We start from the raw sequence: 19430 nt of genomic DNA on the forward strand, positions 1-19430 counted from the left end.
ACAGCACTCTACCAGCACACTACCTCCCTTATGGTCGGCATACAGCTCTGTACCAACACAATACCTCCCTTATGCCTAACATACGGCTCTCTACCAGCACACTAGCTCCCCTATACCCGACATACAGCACTCTTCCAGCACATTACCTCCCTTATGCTCGGCATACAGCTCACTACCAGCACACTACCTCCCTTATGCTCGGTATACAGCTCTCTACCAGCACACTACCTTCCTTATACCCGGCATATGGCTCTCTACCAGCACACTACCTCTCTTATGCCTGACATACAGTTCTCTACCAGCACATTACCTCCATTATGCCCGGCACATGGCTCTCTAGCAGCGCACTACCTCCCTTATGCCCAGTACACAGCTCTCTACTAGCACATTACCTCACTTTTGCCCAACATACGACTCTATACCAGCTTACTGCCTCCCTTATGGCCTGCATATGGCTCTCTATCAGTGCACGGCCTCCCTTATAACCGGCATACAGCTCTCTACCAGGGTACTACCTCCTGTATGCTTGACATACCACTATCTACCAGCGCACTACCTTCATTATGCCCAGTAGACAGCTCTCTACTAGCACAGTACGTCACTTATACCCGGCATACGGCTCTCCACCAGCGTACTGCCTCCCTTTTATCCAGCATACGGCTCTATACCAGTGCACTGCCTCCTTTATGCCCAGCATACAGCTCTCTACCAGCACACTACCTCCCTTATACCCAGCATATGGCTCTTTACCAGCGCATTACCTCCCTTATGTCCAGTATACAGCTTTCTACTAACACAATACCTCCGTTATTCTCAACATACGGCTCTCTACCAGCATACCGCCTCCTTTATGCCCGACATACGGCTCTCTACCAGTGCACTGCTTCCCTTAAACCCAGCATACGGCTCTCTACCAGTGCACTGCCTCTCTTATGCCCGACATGCAGCTCTCTACCAACGCACTACTTTGCTTATACCCGGCATATGGCGCTCTACCAGATCACTACGTCCCCTATGCCCAGCAAGTGGCTCTTTAAGAGAGCACTACCTCCCTTATGCCCGGCATAGGCAATCTACCTGCTCATTACCTCTATTATGCCCAGTATATGTGGTGCACTGAGGGTCCAGTCGCCACAGAGGTACTGCATCTCAGCCAGAGGTGTAGTACCCCAACTCTTTGGTAAGGAGGGGACGCTGTACAGAACCCTAACACTTGCACCCATCACTAGACCTCTCCAGGCCAGGGAGGGATTAGGTAGAAGGTGTGGGTGGAGAAAGTTGAGAAAACCATTGTAACTGCATGTTACCGTTAGTGAGAAGGACACCCCTGTGTGGGATCTCACAACCTGTTGCACTTAAAGGGAAATGTTAGTTAAAGTAAATGTTATGTTTTGCACTTTTGGTATGTTTGGCACTATTAAATATTTTAACTGTAATGTTAAAGAAAATGGTACCTCCCAAAAAGGGAAGAAAAGTTCATGTTTTACCGGTTTACCTGTTGAAATGCGTTGCACAAAATTTTGTATGTGTTCACCTGTTTTTGCTTTGTTCCAGCCTGGGGACGTGCTGTGTTTAATGGGGGGCGGGGAAGGTATGTGGCACCCTGAGGGTCCACTCGCCACAGAGGTACTGCATCTCAGCCAAGGGTGTGGTGCCCTAACTCTCTGGTAAGGAGGGGACGCTGTACAACACTTGCACCCATCACTAGACCTCGCCAGGCCAGGGAGGGATTAGGTAGAAGGTGTGGGTGGAGAAAGGGGAGGAGAGAGTAAGTAAGTTGATGACTTGATGAGGAGAAGTGGAGCAGAGCAGACGTGTGGGTCTGAAGCTCCTGACAGTCTGAACAGAGAGAGAACAGAAAGGAGCTCCCAGAGGGAACAAAGGGTTCCTAGGGGCACGGAAAGTGTGGAAACCACCCATGGGGCCCGCATCCACGCTGACCATCGCCAGGTGGAGGGACCAGGTCACAGTAGGGGAACCATGTAAGAAATAACCTGACCTTCATCAGTTGCATACAGTGATTGCTGGTGGCGTGAATGCTTGTGTCACACAAGCTGTGGACTCCGCGTCAGGCAGCGCCACAGCAGGGCTGCGCCCATGTCATATTATATCGAACAGTGCCTTTCCATTTAGGGCTACCTATACCACAAACTACTGTTAGTGACAACATTTACGCAACCAGCAATCACTGTATGCAACTGATGAAGGTCAGACATTTATGACCGAAACGTTTTGCTATTGCTGTCACTGTATTCCCGCTTGGAACTATTAAAAAGCATCTTTATGCAAGTTGAGTGCCAGGTTATTTCTTATATGTATCACTATGGTTTTGGAACCTACCTGGGCACCATCCATTTGAGCAGTGCACACGGCTTTTGTTTATACAGTAGGGGAACCGGCCCCTGATCTAGTGGAGGAAATACAAGTCCCAGCTAGGAACCCGAAGGCTGTCGTGACTGCAAATGCAACAGCCACATGCACATCTATTTCGCTGAAAAGTAGACACAGAGGGTCAAGGGGACCGTGAAGACGTCGCCCAACAGGACCCGTGACTACCGGCTTGGGACACTGGGTGTGAAACGCAGGGCAGGAGAGGTGAGAGCCAGCGCAGTAAGACGGCCAGGAAAAGCACATACTTAGGGGGTTCTGAACAAGTGCCCCAATCTACTGGAGAATTTGCTGGACCACTGACATGGAGGACACAGCACCTCGGCTGGGGAATAACATCCGAACTGTGAGTAAAAGGTGAAAACTGCACCCTGCTGCGTCCTCTCAATCCTTTCCTGCATCACTCACCCTGCCCCACTACCCTCCATCAATAACTTTACCATACACTTCTTTAACTGCCCTGGGAACTAAGCTCTACCTGTGGAGAGCTGTAATAACTCTGCCGCATCACCATCAGCCTAGCGGTCCTTTTCAGCAGTGTCAGCCATCCCTGGCCGAGTACCACAGGTGGCGTTACGAACAATATCCCCTATCCTATATAAACTTTATTCCCAAACATCAGTGCATCACTTTTATTGCGCGCCCAGGACCACAGACCGCGTCACTGCTGCCGTGAGCACCCCTTTAAGAACCGTCCGACCCGGTTCCGAGTACCCCACAGCCCTAGCGGGTGTCGTGTATACAGCTCTCTACTAGCACAATACCTCACTTATGCCAGGCATACGGCTCTCAACCAGCATACTACCTCCCATATGCCAGGCATACGGCTCTCTACTAGTGTACTATCTCCCTTATGCTTGGCATACAGCTCTCTACCAGGGCACTACATTATGTATGGCTCTTCTCAATACTAATGTCCTTGAAAAAGACCATTTGTTGTTAGTATCGTTGGATAGTTTCTATTCTTCCTTTTTTGATGGATCAAAATAAATAGATATTTGTTAGTTAATAGAAATCCTAAGAACAGATTGGAGCACACTGCTAGCTTCTGATCTGGCCAGCTTCAGTACAACTCTCTGCTTTTAGCATCAGAAAGAGCACAATTTAGGTCAGCACCACAAACGGTCACTCAAGCAGGAGTGCCCCGCTCACCAGCCAGCAGGAAGGTAGGAGACATAGGAGCAGTGTCATCCTGCAGAAATATATGAGACGACCAGTCTAAGGGATAATGTACATAGCAAAATCCTGTAATATAGATCAGTAGCTACTCTATCCGCAGTGGTATGGTGCCTTTTTGTGAAAAACCGTATTCTCCCTAAAGGGAATGCTGCTAGAAAAGAATACCTCTGTAATACGGCATGTGTTGCAACATGCAACAATTCATTTCCTCATGGTATCATATTAATCGGATAGGAAAAAAAATACACCAAAACTGTACTATATTGATCTGGCCTTTGTCTGAGCCTATAATATGTAATTGTATGTTTAATTTGTGATACAAATTTCATGTCTGTTGTACATATTATTAAAGGACAAAGTGATATCACTTCTTCACATTTTGTACTTTAACCACTTCCTGATATGGGATATATTGGTATTTGCTGAAGTATTCCCAAATATGGATTCATCAGTACATCTAGGTGATTGTGCGAGCACAGGGGCTTGTGCCCAGCATGACCACAGTTGGAGCTCAGCCTAACTGACAGCCGAGCTCCTGCAGCAACAGCCAGGGCCGGTGCCAACGTTTAATAGCAACCGGCGCTAGTAGAAGGTTGTGAAAGGGGGTGTCGTTCTTTCTTACCAAATCACCCCCAACACGCGATCGTGGAGGGCCAATGGTTGTTATGGCAACTGGATCTTGGGTATGCTAGGTTGGGTGGCATATTAGGATATGCGTATTTCTGCATCTCTTGGCAGGAAAAAATGCAGACGTGTTTTACATGTTTTTATTGCAGATTTTCCCTCACTCATTAGTGTGGGTAAAATGTGCAGCAAAAAAGCTGAAAAAATTGACATGCTTCAGACTTAAATCTGCTGCAAATCTGGAAGGAAAAAGTAAGCAAGATGTGCAAAAGATTTCTAGAATCTTATTCACTTTGCTGGGACTAGGAAATCCTTCAGGTTTTGCTACAAAACTTTGCAGAAAAAAAACAATAAAACAAAAACTGAGATAAAAACACAATGTGTGCATAGACGCTTAGGCCCTGCCATAAGCAGCTTCTAATAAGCCTACTATCAGTGTAACATCGACAGGTCTGCAATACATTAGTATACTCCACAGAGGAACTAAGTAAACAATTAAAATAGTTAAAGGGAACTTGTCAGGTGAAAAAAAGCTATTAACCTACAGATATTGGGTTAATCTGCAGGTAAATATGGGCTCTGAACCATCACAGCTCAGAGCCCCGCTGCCGGGAGATTAACTTTATTCCCTCTGATTGCATTCAGTCACCACTCTGTGCATAGAGAGTACGACTGTAACCGCACCTTCTTTAGGAATAAACATAAAAATACACAAAACTAAGAGCGCAAAATTCCTTAAAAAATGTTCAGGTAAAAAAATACACATTTTTTATGTAAACAAAAAAGTAAACAGATTTGGTATCGTCGTATTATTTAACCGCCAGAATGAATGCTCTTCCCTCAAAAAACACGACAAAAGTGCTGTTTGTTCATCATTCTGATGCACAAAAAAGTGAAATTAAATGCGACCAAAAGGTTAAAAAAAATAATGAAAAATTATTTGTGAATTGCAATTTTTTTGCTCTTTATGCTTCTCAAAAACTTTAAAAACATACTGTGTATCCAAAAATGGTACGAATAAAGACTTCAACTCCTCTCACACAAAAAAAGCCCTCACATGACTCTTTTAGCAAAAAAATAGAAAAGTTACATACAGTATCTTAGTTTGATTTTAGTGTGTAAAAGTAGAAAAACACAATCAGAAGCTGTCTTATCAATTATAAAACACAGTGAACGGCATAAATAAATAGAAGCAATTATTGAACTGCTGTTGATTTGTTAATTCTGCCTCCTAAAAGTGGCTCATTCATAATTCAGTTTTTTTATGGACAAGAAAAATGATCCTGGCTTCATCAGTGATTTAGTTTAGTTTCATCAGAGTTTAATAATCTGATTTTGTTCCGAGTTTTATCATTGGTTCTGGATGACAAAAAAAGTTTCTTTATCTTCTATTTAGGAATCAGCGAAAAACGGGTGCTGTCAAATGTTAACTATCCATAGCCCTGCAGTACCGATTTTGAATTGACACATGGATCAATATCAGACATGTCTCCAAGATTTTGAGAAAACATGTAAACAGCCACATAGACTATAAGGGTATGTTCACACGATCCTTTTTTCACTGCGGATTTTTCAGGTCCTTTTTTGGAAAAATCCGCAGTGAAATCCGCGGTGCTTTTCCCTGCGGGTTTTGATCCTTTTTCTACTGCGGATTCCACTGCGGGTTTCCAACTGCAGTTTCCTATTGGTGCTGCTGGAAACCCGCAGCGGAATCCGCAGAAATAATTGACATGGTACTTCTTTTTTCTGCAGGCAAATCCGCAGCGGATTTGCCTGGGGAAAAAAGGATCGTTGGCACAGCCGGTTTTGTTTTCCATTGGGTTACATTGTACTGTAACCTACATGGAAAAAAGCTGCGGATCCGCAGTGCAAATCCGCTGCGGATCCGCAGCAAAACCCGCAGCGTGTGAACATACCCTAACAGGTACGAGTTCTATCCGTGAAAAACATTGATAGAACTCATATGTGAAAAACTACCCAAGTCCAAATGTCCCCTCCCTGCTGAGTCTTACAGTGTACCTAAACTGCAGTTGGCGTCCACATGTTTGGCATTGCTCTAGCAAGGAAACCCCCTAAACAAACTTATGGAGTGCATGTCTAAAGAAGTGAAAGTTGGGCACAATGTATTTGGCATTACCTTGGAACATTTGCAACACCAACTGCGTACTTATTTCTAAAAAAAAAAGACCCCTGGAGTAAAAATCGTCATTTTACCTGTAGATGTATTCACCAAGAGGAGTACCGTATTTTGCGGACTATAAGATGAGTCCAGGGAGTAAAATAGAAAATTTTTTTTAATTAGATGGTGGTGTGTCTTATTGTCCGATTTTACAGTAGCTTACCAGGGAGGTTGAGCAGGGTCACAGGAGGCAGGGTCGCTGCTGCTGGAATCTGGCAGCGGTGGCAGAAATGGGGCGATGCTGCGGGCCCTGGGCTAGGAGGAGAGGGAGTTTGGCGTTGCAAGGCTGTGATGGCCTTCAGGCTTTCACAAAATGTCAGCGGAGTTCCCGCACTTTCCATTGTTTTCACTGCGGTGGATTTCAGGAAAATGGCTGCCGGAAGCCAAGACCTCAATCTGCGCATGCGCTGCATCTGGCGACTATTTTCCCAAAGTCCACTGCAGTGAAAACAATGGGACAATTTTGTGAAAGCCTGGGACCCACCGCAGCCTCGCACCGCCTGACACCTTCTCCTCCCAGCCCAGGTTCCGTAGCATCGCTACACACCTGCCGCCTCCACTTGCCGGAGAAATCTGCTAATGTGACAGGACACCCACATACCATTACAAAATGTAATTATTCATTTTAATTCCTTTCACTTTGCGTTCATTCCTGTAAAGCACCTGAATGGTTATCAAACCTTCTGAATGTGGCTTTGAATACCTGAAGGGGTGATGTTTTTAAAATGGGGTCTTTCTGACATATAGGTCCCTAAAAGACACTTCAAAAGTGAAGTGGTCCTTAAAAAAAAACAGGTTATATAAATTTCAGTGCAAAAAAATGAAAAATTACTGAAAAAGCTTCACATTTGTAACACCCTAATAAAAAAAGCCATTTAAAGATGATGCAGATATAGACATATGGTAAATATTATTTATTCACTATTTTGTGTGTCATGTCTGTTTTTAAAGGGGTTGCCCACCACTAGACAACCCCACTTTAATCATTAAGAACCCAATTGAAATAAAATGCAGATGCAGCGCCATTCCAGCGATGTTGATGCTGCTGTTCCCAGTGAGTGATGTAACACTGTTGTGTCACATGTTGGCTGCAGTCAATCAGCAGTTGGTCATCAGCTGCAGCTTTACTGTTCCATCAGAGCGGACGTCCGCCTTGAATGAGTATTGATTACCTGCAGCCAACACGTGACACAGCAATGTCACCGTCACTCTACGGGAACAGCGGCATCAACATCGTAGGAGCGATGCTGCCTTTAAGGGCATAAAAATTAATAGATCAAAAATTGCAAGTGCTTCTACATGTTCATCAAATTTCGATATTTTTTTTATATAAATAAACGCAAATCATGCGTTTGTTCCTAAATTAAGCACAAACAAAGTCACTAAAAAAGAATTTCAGAATCACTTGGAGCAGAAGCACAAAGAGAAGAGACAGGTATTAAATTTAAATGCAGACTTGGCAGGAGGGTGAAAAGTGTCTTCGGGGGAAGGGGTTAATCTAAAGCATATACCGTAAGTATGTCAAAGAAGTCCCATATACATTTCTATATGCGCTAGCAAATGTATATACAGTATATATATATGAACATGCACACACTAATAATGCACTGATATAGATACCAGACACCCATATGGTAAAATATTTATAGAGCTAATGAGGGCAGATAAGGTCACTGATAAATGACACAGTTTGAGGGGGTAGTGGTGTACTTCTTTACAGCAGTACTATTAGCCAATGTTTTATGTATTAATATTGTTGTTGCTATGTTGCTGTTAGAATAGCTACAGTAAAATTATTAAGGAAAGGTTCAGTTGTAACAAGTTATCACCTATCCTATCCACAAAATAGGTGATGACTTTCAGATCGGTGGGGATCCAACTCCTGGGACCCCAACTGATAGCCAGAAAAGGACACTTTTATGCCTGTTGGAGCAGCATTATGAATGCTTATGTGCAGCTCCATTTGTTCCTTAAGGAATGGCCGGAGAAAGCCGTATACAGCGTCACGGAAGTTCCATAGAGAATAAATGGTGTAGTGGTCGAGCTTAGGCTCCGCTGCTTTTTTCTAATGAGGATAAAAGTGCCCCATTCAGATGATCGTTGATGATCCCAGAGGTTGGATCCCCCCCACCAATCTAAAAGTTGTCACCTAGTGGTCATAAATTGTTCCACCTATACAAACCATTTAAAGGGGTTGTCCACTACCTGAATAACCCCTTTTTTAAATGAATTAGTTCCTCTTGTAAGAAAAAAAAGCAGATATCTACCTCCCGCAACAGCGCTAATTCCATCAATGTCTGGCGCTGTGTCTGCCTGGGTTGGCATGCATGTGAGCCATGCAGCCAAGCTGTAGCTGCTATTGGGCTGCTGCACTCTTACTTCCAAATGTTGGACAGGTGAAAAAAGTGAGAGCACAGCAGCGGCTGATTGGCTGCAGGGCTCATGTGCCTTAACAAAGCCATGCAAACCCAGGTGCCGACATTGGTGGAACACGGCGGTTGTGAGAGGTGAGCATCTGTTATTTTTATTTTTACTACTTAATTTAAAATTTATGGTTTGTCCAGATATAAGTTTGGAGAATTTCTTGATACATACTTTTGGGAACTCACACTGCATAAGCAGCATCTATCAACCATAGGCTCATATGTTTAATAAACAACAAAAACGATACTTACGGTACACCATAACCACTTTTGTATTTTGCTTCATTACACAATACCCTACACTTTTCCCTACCTAGATAATACCTAAATATGTTTTTATTACTGTACTTTCTGTGACGTTTCGTTTGAAAGGAGTCTCAAATGTGATGTCACCGGAGGCTAGGGCTGCACTCACTCCTCGTAGCATCCATCGCATCTCCTATTACGGGATGCTATCAGGGAGCATTTCTGCAGTTACTGGTTTTCTGCATTGCTACCCCCCTGAAGATGTTCTGGATCCTGGGTAATGGACACTGTGGTAGATGTGACTGTAGCACCAGCTCTCTGTATCTTTCTCTGCCGATGTAGCTTCTGTGAAAGTGGGTGTAGATAGAAGCTTTGATTGACATCAGGCCCACCCGACAGCTTCTAGCACCACACTCAAATGAATCGTCATCAGAGAACAGCACTGGGGTCACTCAATGCTTCTATCACTGCCTCCTGCTGATTTGTGCTAGAAAGATTGAGTGATACCAGCACTGCTCAATGGTGACGATTCATTTGAAGCTGCTAGAAACTGTGGGGCAGCGCTGTTATCACACACACACTGCTTCTATCCCCATCCCATTTCGAAGTCTTTCACAGTTAGAAGCTATTGCAGCAGAGGATAGAGAGCCAGCGCTGCACTCACCTCTCCCACAGCATCCATCGTCCAGTATCCAGGACATCTTCAAAGGGGGCAGCAATGCAAGAAGCTATTAATAATCAAAATTGAACAAGAAAAAAAACATACTAAGAAAATTAAAAAAAAATAAACAACTTTGTTAGAGTCCCCAAACACTTATTTATACAAACCTATCAATGACTCAAAGAATTAGAATATATATATAAAAAAAAAAAAAATCTGAAACACAAATATTTAAAAGTTTAATAAGGACATCTAATTGTAACACAAATATAAGAAGAAAAAAAAACCTATTTAAAACACCCCATAAAGCCAAAAGAAAAAGGTAGTTTGGTCATTGGTAAATTAAACTATGGCAAGACAATATAAAATAACAAATATAATAAATTAATCAAAAACAAAAGGGTACAGTGCCTGCAAAAACATTAAATCAAATAATAATCAGAGGATCAAGGACATAATTCTGAAAATATATAACACTAGATGGTGGCCCGATTCTAACGCATCGGGTATTCTAGAATATGCATGTCCACGTAGTATATTGCGCCCAGTCACGTAGTATATTGCCCAGCCACGTAGTATATTGCCCAGTCACGTAGTATATTGCCCAGCCACGTAGTATATTGCCCAGCCACGTAGTATATTGCCCAGCCACGTAGTATATTGCCCAGCCATGTAGTATATTGCCCAGTCACGTAGTATATTGCCCAGTCACGTAGTATATTGCCCAGCCACGTAGTATATTGCCCAGCCACGTAGTATATTGCACAGCGACAGAGTATACATCACAGAGTCACGTAGTATACAGACTAAAAATAAACATATACTCACCTTCCAAAGACCTGTTGAAGTCCTGGCCCTGTGTGCGGTGCACGCGGCAGCTTCCGGTCCCAGGGTTGGTATGAGCGCAGAACCTGTGATGACGTCACGGTCACATGACCGTGACGTCATGGCAGGTCCTTCTCGCATACCATCCTTGGCACCGGAACCTGCCGCTTGCATGGAGCGGTCACCGGAGCGTCGCGAGGAGCGGGAAAGTGAGTATATAATGATTTTTTATTTTTTTATTATTTTTAAGATTAGATTTTTTTACTATTGATGCTGCATAGGCAAAAATTTGGTCACACAGGGTTAATAGCAGCGTTAATGGAGTGCGTTACACTGCATTTGGTTTTCCATAGATTTACATGGTAATGTACACCGCATGGAACACTGCTGTGGATCCGCAGACAAATCCGCAAAGTGTGCACATACTCTTAAAGTGTAACTGTGCAGGACCACCCATACCCACCAGCACATGCCAGTGCAGCGCCCCAGAGTCCTGGTCGTTGCAGTACTGTGGCTCCGCCGCTAAGGGGGGCTATGGTACGTCTGATGGCACTGAAGGAGTTCATCTGACCAGGTATCACATACACCAATACATTTCACAGTCTGGCCTCCAGGGGGAGCTAAGGGTACTATTCATTAGGCCACTCCTCACAGTCTGGTAAAACTGGGGGTTAGGCAGGAAGTTAGGGAGAACGCTGACTGGGTTGGAACCAGGCAACACCTTGTGGCAGAGGGTGTTGTAGGGGAAGATTCGGTAGGGTCCCTGTCAGGGGTGGGATCCTGACAGAGGCCTGGCAATCAGAAAGAAAGCTACGGGACCGCGCCTGCACTTCATAGCGGCGGTGCCCTAAGAAAGGACAAGAAGCGAGATTTATTGTGCTGAGTGAGAAACGAGATCAACGCAACAGGGAGAAATACCAGTAGGAGTCATGCTGTTAGACCGAGGCAACATCCTACTGAGGCGTAAATAACCGGTGGCCGGAACGCCGAGGAAGTACAGAGCTCTAAGCATTACTTCAAACCAACGGCAGGGCAGAGAGCTATAGGCTGGCTGCCCCACCTACATCACCTACGCAGACATAGGGGGCAACTTTTGGAGAGGGGCGACTCTAGGGTCCCGGAAGAGCTCCGAGCCTTCCCGTCATACGGGTGCGTCCTACCATAAGATCTGGGGGACGGGGAGAAGAAGAACATCAGAATCGAGTTGTGAGGGAACACGAGAAACAGACACAACAGTTGTGGGGACTATCCCCTAAGCACAGCAGGGGAGGACCACAACACATAAGCGCTAGAAGGAAGGCACAGATTTCCACCGCGAAGGGAACTCTGGAGGTGCCATCGGACCGGCCGGACTTGCGCAGCCCGGCTAACTGTATTCCGGACTGAGGACCCAGAAGCCTTCAGTAAAGAGGTAAAGAGACTGCAACCTTGTGTCCTCGTTATTAACTGCGACCGGCACTACACCGCACCACTACCATCATCTACACCCTATTATTTGGGCGCCCCTCAGCAGGGTCACGGACCGGGTCTAGCCACCATGACAACCCCAGAGCAGAGACTCAGAGGCCCGGTACCGGGTACCCCTCGGCCCTGCGGCAGTGGGGGCACTGCAAACTTGGCGTCACGAACAGGATCTACTTAAGCCTGAAGAATCAGGTCATGTGTGCCTTGGAATTGCGATTTATTGTGTTTGGACTGTGACTTATTGCAAAGACTGTGTATCGCCACTTGCAGCCAGAAGTTCCCGCCAAAACCGCCGCCATTACAGCGCTAAGGAGAGCGCAGGAGAAGAAGAAGGGCGTGGAGTGGGCGTAGACAAGCTGGAGAGCGCGAAAGACAATGACCGCCCAGTCTAAATATTTCTGCCCCTTGAGGACGTGTCCGTCAGCAGCCGAGATCTGCCTACTGATCCTCAATGGGGGGCGGAGACAACGAAAGCGAAACCGCCCACGAAGGAGAGAGCGGGAAAAGGACGAGGAAGAAGAAGTCAGCGACATGGGAGACGCCATGGCCAGCCGCCCAGAGCCGGAGCGTGGGGTCGGAGCAGAGGACTCCCCCAGCTACCCAGAGAGATGCCGCGGCCAGGCATCACCTGTTGGCTCTGACTTCCTGCAGGCCGGAGTGGACAAGCTCAGCGACCAACTCCTGCGGACGCAGCTGAGCACTGAGGCCGGGTGGAAGAAGACCATCATCGGGAGCCTCGCCAGACGTCTGTCGGCAGCCTCGTCTGGTCCGGAGCAAGAAGGAAGTTACAGCGCTCCAAAGCCAGAAAGCAAGGCCCTGCCGGAAAGCGAGATGCTGCAAGCGGAGATGACAACGCCGCAGCGCAAGGCCCTGCAACTAGCGTTCCAGATCCCAGCAGAGACGGAGCAGATCGGCACCGGAGGGACCGCATCTAAAGCAGGTATGAAGGACGACCCTGCCCTGACGACCGACACCACTCCAGTGACTGCTAGTGCCACAACTGCTGACTCCATTCCAGTGACTGATCTTGCAGCAGCCGCTACCTCTGCTGCAGCAAATGCCCATACTCAAGTTGCGCAGACCTCCATCGCTGCGCATGATTTAACCATACATGAAAGACGGATTAACGGCGTTTGTCCAGCACTGGGTGTAACCCTGGACGTCACTTTCCCCAGGCCAAGAAGGGTTAAGTGCCAGGTGCAGCCCTGGAAGCCGTCCAACTAAACCTCGGAAACCTGAACATGTACATAGGTAATTGTTTTCACTGTTTTGCTGCTAAAACCCGTCCAGGGTTAACTCTTAAAGGGATCCCTTTGTTGACCCGGGATCCCTATTGCCTTTTGTTTGTTTTCTATTTTGCTCCATTATCAAAGAACTGCCGAATCATGGACGGTGAATGATTCAAAAACTGATCTTGTAAATAGTTTGCACCTTCTTAAAGGTGCTCTCTACTGGTTTTGTAAGCGAAAGGACTCTTTGCGAAGATACGGTTCTTGGAACTTGCACTGGAGTCCTTGCTGCATACGGACTTGCGGCTTGAGAAGTTGTACTACCTCGTAGAGACTTGGTCCCCTCTTAAAGGGGATGTTCATATCTTGCACTTATGTACAGTGTTGCCTTAAGATGGTTGAATGACAATAATGTCTTGAAAAGAAAGTATTGATGATGTTGATATGTGAAAGTTAAATGTAACTAACTAGTTGATTGTAAGAAATGTTCAATAATGTTAATAGAAGAATGAGGACAGGAAGTGAACCCGTAGGGGTTAGTAGTGAGTCCTCCTAGGAGCCATATAGAGATGGCTCAGTGATCTTAAACTGAAAGAAAAATGATATGTTCTATACTGTGTATAGTGGTGGAAGGACAGTAGGCTCGGGCGGAAAGGAGCGGTCTTGTAACAGAAAGGAGAGGCAGTAGGTCTGGAGCAGTTAGGACAGGCGGTCCTGCAGACTTAAAGTAGGAGAACGCATAAAAGTTAATTAGCCTTATATGTGATATAAGAAGGTCTTTAGTGGATTTAGCGAGTACGTCCTTAAAGGCAATGTTAAATTATTGTTCAAAGATTTTGCACTTACTAGAATACCCGGTTGGGTATGAAAAGTTATTTATAGTAAAGTTATTTAAAAGTGTTTAACCATGTTTGTAACGTTCAAGTGTCCTCACCTCCCATGAAGGGAAGCTCTGTTACAAAGTTGACTTGTACTTGCATTTTCAAAATTGTATGTCTTTTTGCTGACATGTATTGTTGTTTTCTTCCCAGTCCAGGAGTACTGGATTTAACCGGAGGGGAGTGCAGCGCCCCAGAGTCCTGGTCGTTGCAGTACTGTGGCTCCGCCGCTAAGGGGGGCTATGGTACGTCTGATGGCACTGAAGGAGTTCATCTGACCAGGTATCACATACACCAATATATTTCACAGTCTGGCCTCCAGGGGGAGCTAAGGGTACTATTCATTAGGCCACTCCTCACAGTCTGGTAAAACTGGGGGTTAGGCAGGAAGTTAGGGAGAACGCTGACTGGGTTGGAACCAGGCAACACCTTGTGGCAGAGGGTGTTGTAGGGGAAGATTCGGTAGGGTCCCTGTCAGGGGTGGGATCCTGACAGAGGCCTGGCAATCAGAAAGAAAGCTACGGGACCGCGCCTGCACTTCATAGCGGCGGTGCCCTAAGAAAGGACAAGAAGCGAGATTTATTGTGCTGAGTGAGAAACGAGATCAACGCAACAGGGAGAAATACCAGTAGGAGTCATGCTGTTAGACCGAGGCAACATCCTACTGAGGCGTAAATAACCGGTGGCCGGAACGCCGAGGAAGTACAGAGCTCTAAGCATTACTTCAAACCAACGGCAGGGCAGAGAGCTATAGGCTGGCTGCCTCACCTACATCACCTACGCAGACATAGGGGGCAACTTTTGGAGAGGGGCGACTCTAGGGTCCCGGAAGAGCTCCGAGCCTTCCCGTCATACGGGTGCATCCTACCATAAGATCTGGGGGACGGGGAGAAGAAGAACATCAGAATCGAGTCGTGAGGGAACACGATAAACAGACACAACAGTTGTGGGGACTATCCCGTAAGCACAGCAGGGGAGTGTTATGATCCTAGTGGCAAGGATCGCAAGTAGGACTAGCTAAGTAACTAAACCGACTACAAACTCTGGGGAAGTGGTAACTGAATTGACCGCAACCTGATCCTATCCGCAAACAACTATAGGCAGCTGTGGAACGTTACCTGAAAATCCTAGACGTCTTTTCACGGCCTGAGAAACCGACTATTCCTAGAGGGAACAAAAGTCCTCACTTGCCTCAGTGAAATGACCCCAAAGATATAGAATAGCCCCCCACAAATATTAACGGTGAGTTAAGGGGAAAGCACAAACGCAGAGATGAAATTAGATTTAGCAAATGAGGCCCGCTAACACTAGAAAGCAGAAAATAGAAAGGGAACTGTGCGGTCAATTAAAAACCCTATTCAAAATATCCACGCAGAGATCGCTCGAGCCCCCGCACCAACTAACGGTGCGGGGGAAGCAACTCTGTACCCCAGAGCAAACCAGCAGAAGAAATCACATATTAGCAAGCTGGACTAAACTCATCATACACAGAAATCACATTGCAGACTGATGAGCAAAAAATAATTAAACAGAACTTAGCTTCTCCTGAAGAGACTGAAACCGAAGATAATCAGGAGTAATCAGAATAGCACTGAGCACATTGACAGCCGGCAACAAGTGGAAGTGAAACAGAGCTAAATAGGAAACTCCCAAGTGAATAACGAGGCAGCTGATCAGCCACAGACCCGCAGGATAACAAACAAAGCCACCAGGGGGAGCCCAAAACAAAAGTCACACAATACCACCTGTGACCACAAGAGGGAGCCTGAAAACAGAGTTCACAACAGTACCCCCCCCCTTGAGGAGGGGTCACCGAACCCTCATCAAAACCCCCAGGGCGATCAGGGTGAGCCACATGGAAGGCACGAACCAAATCGGCCGCATGAACATCAGAGGCGACAACCCAGGAATTATCCTCCTGACCATAGCCCTTCCATTTAACCAAATACTGAAGCCTCCGTCTAGAAATACGAGAATCCAAGATCTTCACCACGTATTCCAATTCTCCCTCAACCAGCACAGGGGCAGGAGGCTCAACCGGAGGACCCACAGGCACCACATACCTCCGCAACAACGACCGATGAAACACATTATGAATAGCAAACGATGCTGGGAGGTCCAAAGGAAATGACACAGGGTTAAGGACTTCCAAAATCTTATAAGGACCGATAAACCGAGGCTTGAACTTAGGAGAGGAGACCTTCATAGGAACAAAGCGAGAAGACAACCACACCAAGTCCCCAACGCGAAGTCGGGGACCCACACAGCAACGGCGGTTGGCAAAGCGCTGAGCCTTCTCTTGTGACAGCTTCAAATTGTCCACAACATGATTCCAAATCTGATGCAACCTATCCACCACAACATCCACTCCAGGACAGTCAGAAGGCTCCACCTGACCCGAGGAAAAACGAGGATGAAACCCCGAATTACAAAAAAAAGGAGAAACCAAAGTAGCAGAACTAGCCCGATTATTAAGGGCAAACTCGGCCAATGGCAAAAAAGTCACCCAGTCGTCCTGATCAGCAGAAACAAAACATCTCAAATAGGTTTCCAAGGTCTGATTAGTTCGTTCGGTTTGGCCATTCGTCTGAGGATGGAAGGCCGACGAAAAAGACAAATCAATGCCCATCTTAGCGCAAAAGGTCCGCCAAAATCTAGACACAAACTGGGATCCTCTGTCGGAAACAATATTTTCAGGGATCCCATGCAAACGAACCACATTTTGAAAAAACAGCGGAACCAACTCGGAGGAGGAAGGCAACTTAGGCAAGGGCACCAAATGGACCATCTTAGAAAAACGATCACACACCACCCAGATGACAGACATTCTCTGAGAGACAGGGAGATCCGAAATAAAATCTATGGAAATGTGCGTCCAAGGCCTCTTCGGGACAGGCAAAGGTAACAGCAAACCACTGGCATGAGAACAGCAAGGCTTAGCCCGAGCACAAATTCCACAAGACTGCACAAAGGAACGCACATCCCGCGACAAGGAAGGCCACCAAAAGGACCTGGCCACCAAATCTCTGGTACCAAATATTCCAGGATGGCCCGCCAACACCGAAGAATGAACCTCGGAAATAACTCTGCTGGTCCATCTATCCGGGACAAACAGTCTCTCCGGTGGACAACGGTCAGGTCTATCCGCCTGAAACTCCTGCAGCACTCGTCGCAAATCTGGGGAGATGGCAGACAAAATCACCCCTTCTCTGAGAATACCAGCTGGCTCTGAATCTCCAGGAGAGTCAGGCACAAAACTCCTAGAAAGAGCATCAGCCTTTACATTCTTCGACCCAGGCAGGTACAAGACCACGAAATCAAAACGAGAGAAAAACAACGACCAACGAGCCTGTCTAGGATTCAGCCGCTTGGCCGACTCGAGATAAATGAGATTCTTGTGATCAGTCAAGACCACCACACGATGCTTAGCTCCCTCGAGCCAATGTCGCCACTCCTCAAATGCCCACTTCATAGCCAACAACTCCCGATTACCGACATCATAATTCCGCTCGGCAGGCGAAAACTTTCTTGAAAAGAAAGCACATGGCTTCATCACAGAGCCATCGGCGCTTCTCTGCGACAAAACAGCCCCCGCTCCAATCTCGGAAGCATCAACCTCGACCTGAAAAGGAAGAGAGACATCTGGCTGACATAAGACCGGAGCCGAAGAAAACCGGCGCTTCAGCTCCCGAAAGGCCTCCACAGCCGCAGGAGACCAGTTAGTAACATCAGAACCTTTCTTGGTCAAATCCGTCAAAGGCTTAACAACACCAGAAAAATTAGCGATGAAGCGACGGTAAAAATTAGCAAAACCCAAGAACTTCTGAAGACTCTTAACAGATGTAGGCTGCGTCCAGTCATGAATAGCCTGAACCTTGACTGGGTCCATCTCAATAGTAGAAGGAGACAAAATGAAACCCAAAAAAGAAACCTTCTGGACTCCAAAAAGACATTTTGAGCCCTTCACAAATAAAGCATTGGCACGCAGGACCTGAAACACCATGCTGACCTGCTTAACATGGGACTCCCAATCATCAGAAAAAACAGAATATCATCCAGATACACAATCATAAATTTATCCAGATATTCACGGAAGATGTCGTGCATAAAAGACTGAAAGACAGAAGGAGCGTTAGAAAGTCCAAAAGGCATCACCAAGTACTCAAAATGGCCTTCGGGCGTATTAAATACAGTTTTCCATTCATCACCCTGCTTAATACGCACAAGGTTATACGCACCACGAAGATCTATCTTGGTGAACCAACTAGACCCCTTAATGCGAGCAAACAGATCAGATAACAATGGCAAAGGATACTGAAATTTGACCGTGATTTTATTTAGAAGGCGATAATCAATACAAGGTCTCAGAGAACCATCCTTCTTAGCCACAAAAAAGAACCCCGCACCAAGAGGGGAGGAGGAGGGGCGAATAAGTCCTTTCTCCAAAGACTCCTTTATATAACTCCGCATGGCAGCATGCTCCGGCACTGACAAATTGAAAAGTCGTCCCTTAGGAAACTTACTACCAGGAATCAAATTTATAGCACAATCACAATCCCTATGAGGAGGTAGAGAACTGAGTTTGGGCTCATCAAATACATCCTGGTAGTCTGACAAAAACGCAGGGACTTCAGAAGGAGTGGATGAAGCAATTGACACCACAGGAGCGTCGCCATGAATTCCCTGACAACCCCAACTTGACACAGACATTGCTTTCCAATCCAGGACTGGATTATGAGTCTGCAACCATGGCAGACCCAACACGACAACATCATGCAAATTATGCAGCACAAGAAAGCGAATCACCTCCTGATGAACAGGAGTCATGCACATGGTCACTTGTGTCCAGTACTGAGGTTTATTCGTAGCCAATGGCGTAGCATCAATTCCCCTTAGTGGAATAGGGAATTTTAAAGGCTCCATAACAAAACCACAGCGCCTGGCAAATGACAAGTCCATCAGACTCAGGGCAGCACCTGAATCTACAAAAGCCATAACTGGGTAAGATGACAAGGAACAAATCAGGGTAACAGACAAAATGAACTTAGGCTGTAAAGTACCAATGGTGACAGATTTATCAACCTTTTTTTTGCGCTTGGAGCATGCTGAGATAACATGAGCTGAGTCACCACAGTAAAAGCACAACCCATTTTGCCGTCTATAATTTTGCCGTTCACTTCTGGTCAGAATTCTATCACATTGCATAGACTCAGGTGTCTGTTCAGAAGACACCGCCAAATAGTGCGCAGGTTTGCGCTCCCGCAAACGCCGATCAATCTGAATGGCCAGAGTCATTGACTCATTCAGACCTGCAGGCGTAGGGAACCCCACCAT

The 19430-nt window shown here is 46.2% G+C and overlaps 1 long non-coding RNA gene across 1 annotated transcript in view; it reads left to right on the forward strand.

Moving 5' to 3' along the window:
- LOC143765682 (uncharacterized) overlaps nt 1–14273 on the forward strand; it is a 77645-nt gene extending 63372 nt beyond the window's left edge. Inside the window, exon 3 of the long non-coding RNA XR_013213447.1 lies at nt 14250–14273. This is a non-coding gene — a long non-coding RNA (uncharacterized LOC143765682). The remainder of the gene's footprint in view (nt 1–14249) is intronic.
- The last annotated feature ends 5157 nt before the right edge of the window (nt 14274–19430 follow it).

This window comes from Ranitomeya variabilis, chromosome 4, assembly GCF_051348905.1.
Source record: "Ranitomeya variabilis isolate aRanVar5 chromosome 4, aRanVar5.hap1, whole genome shotgun sequence".
Classification (NCBI taxonomy): Eukaryota; Metazoa; Chordata; class Amphibia; order Anura; family Dendrobatidae; genus Ranitomeya; species Ranitomeya variabilis.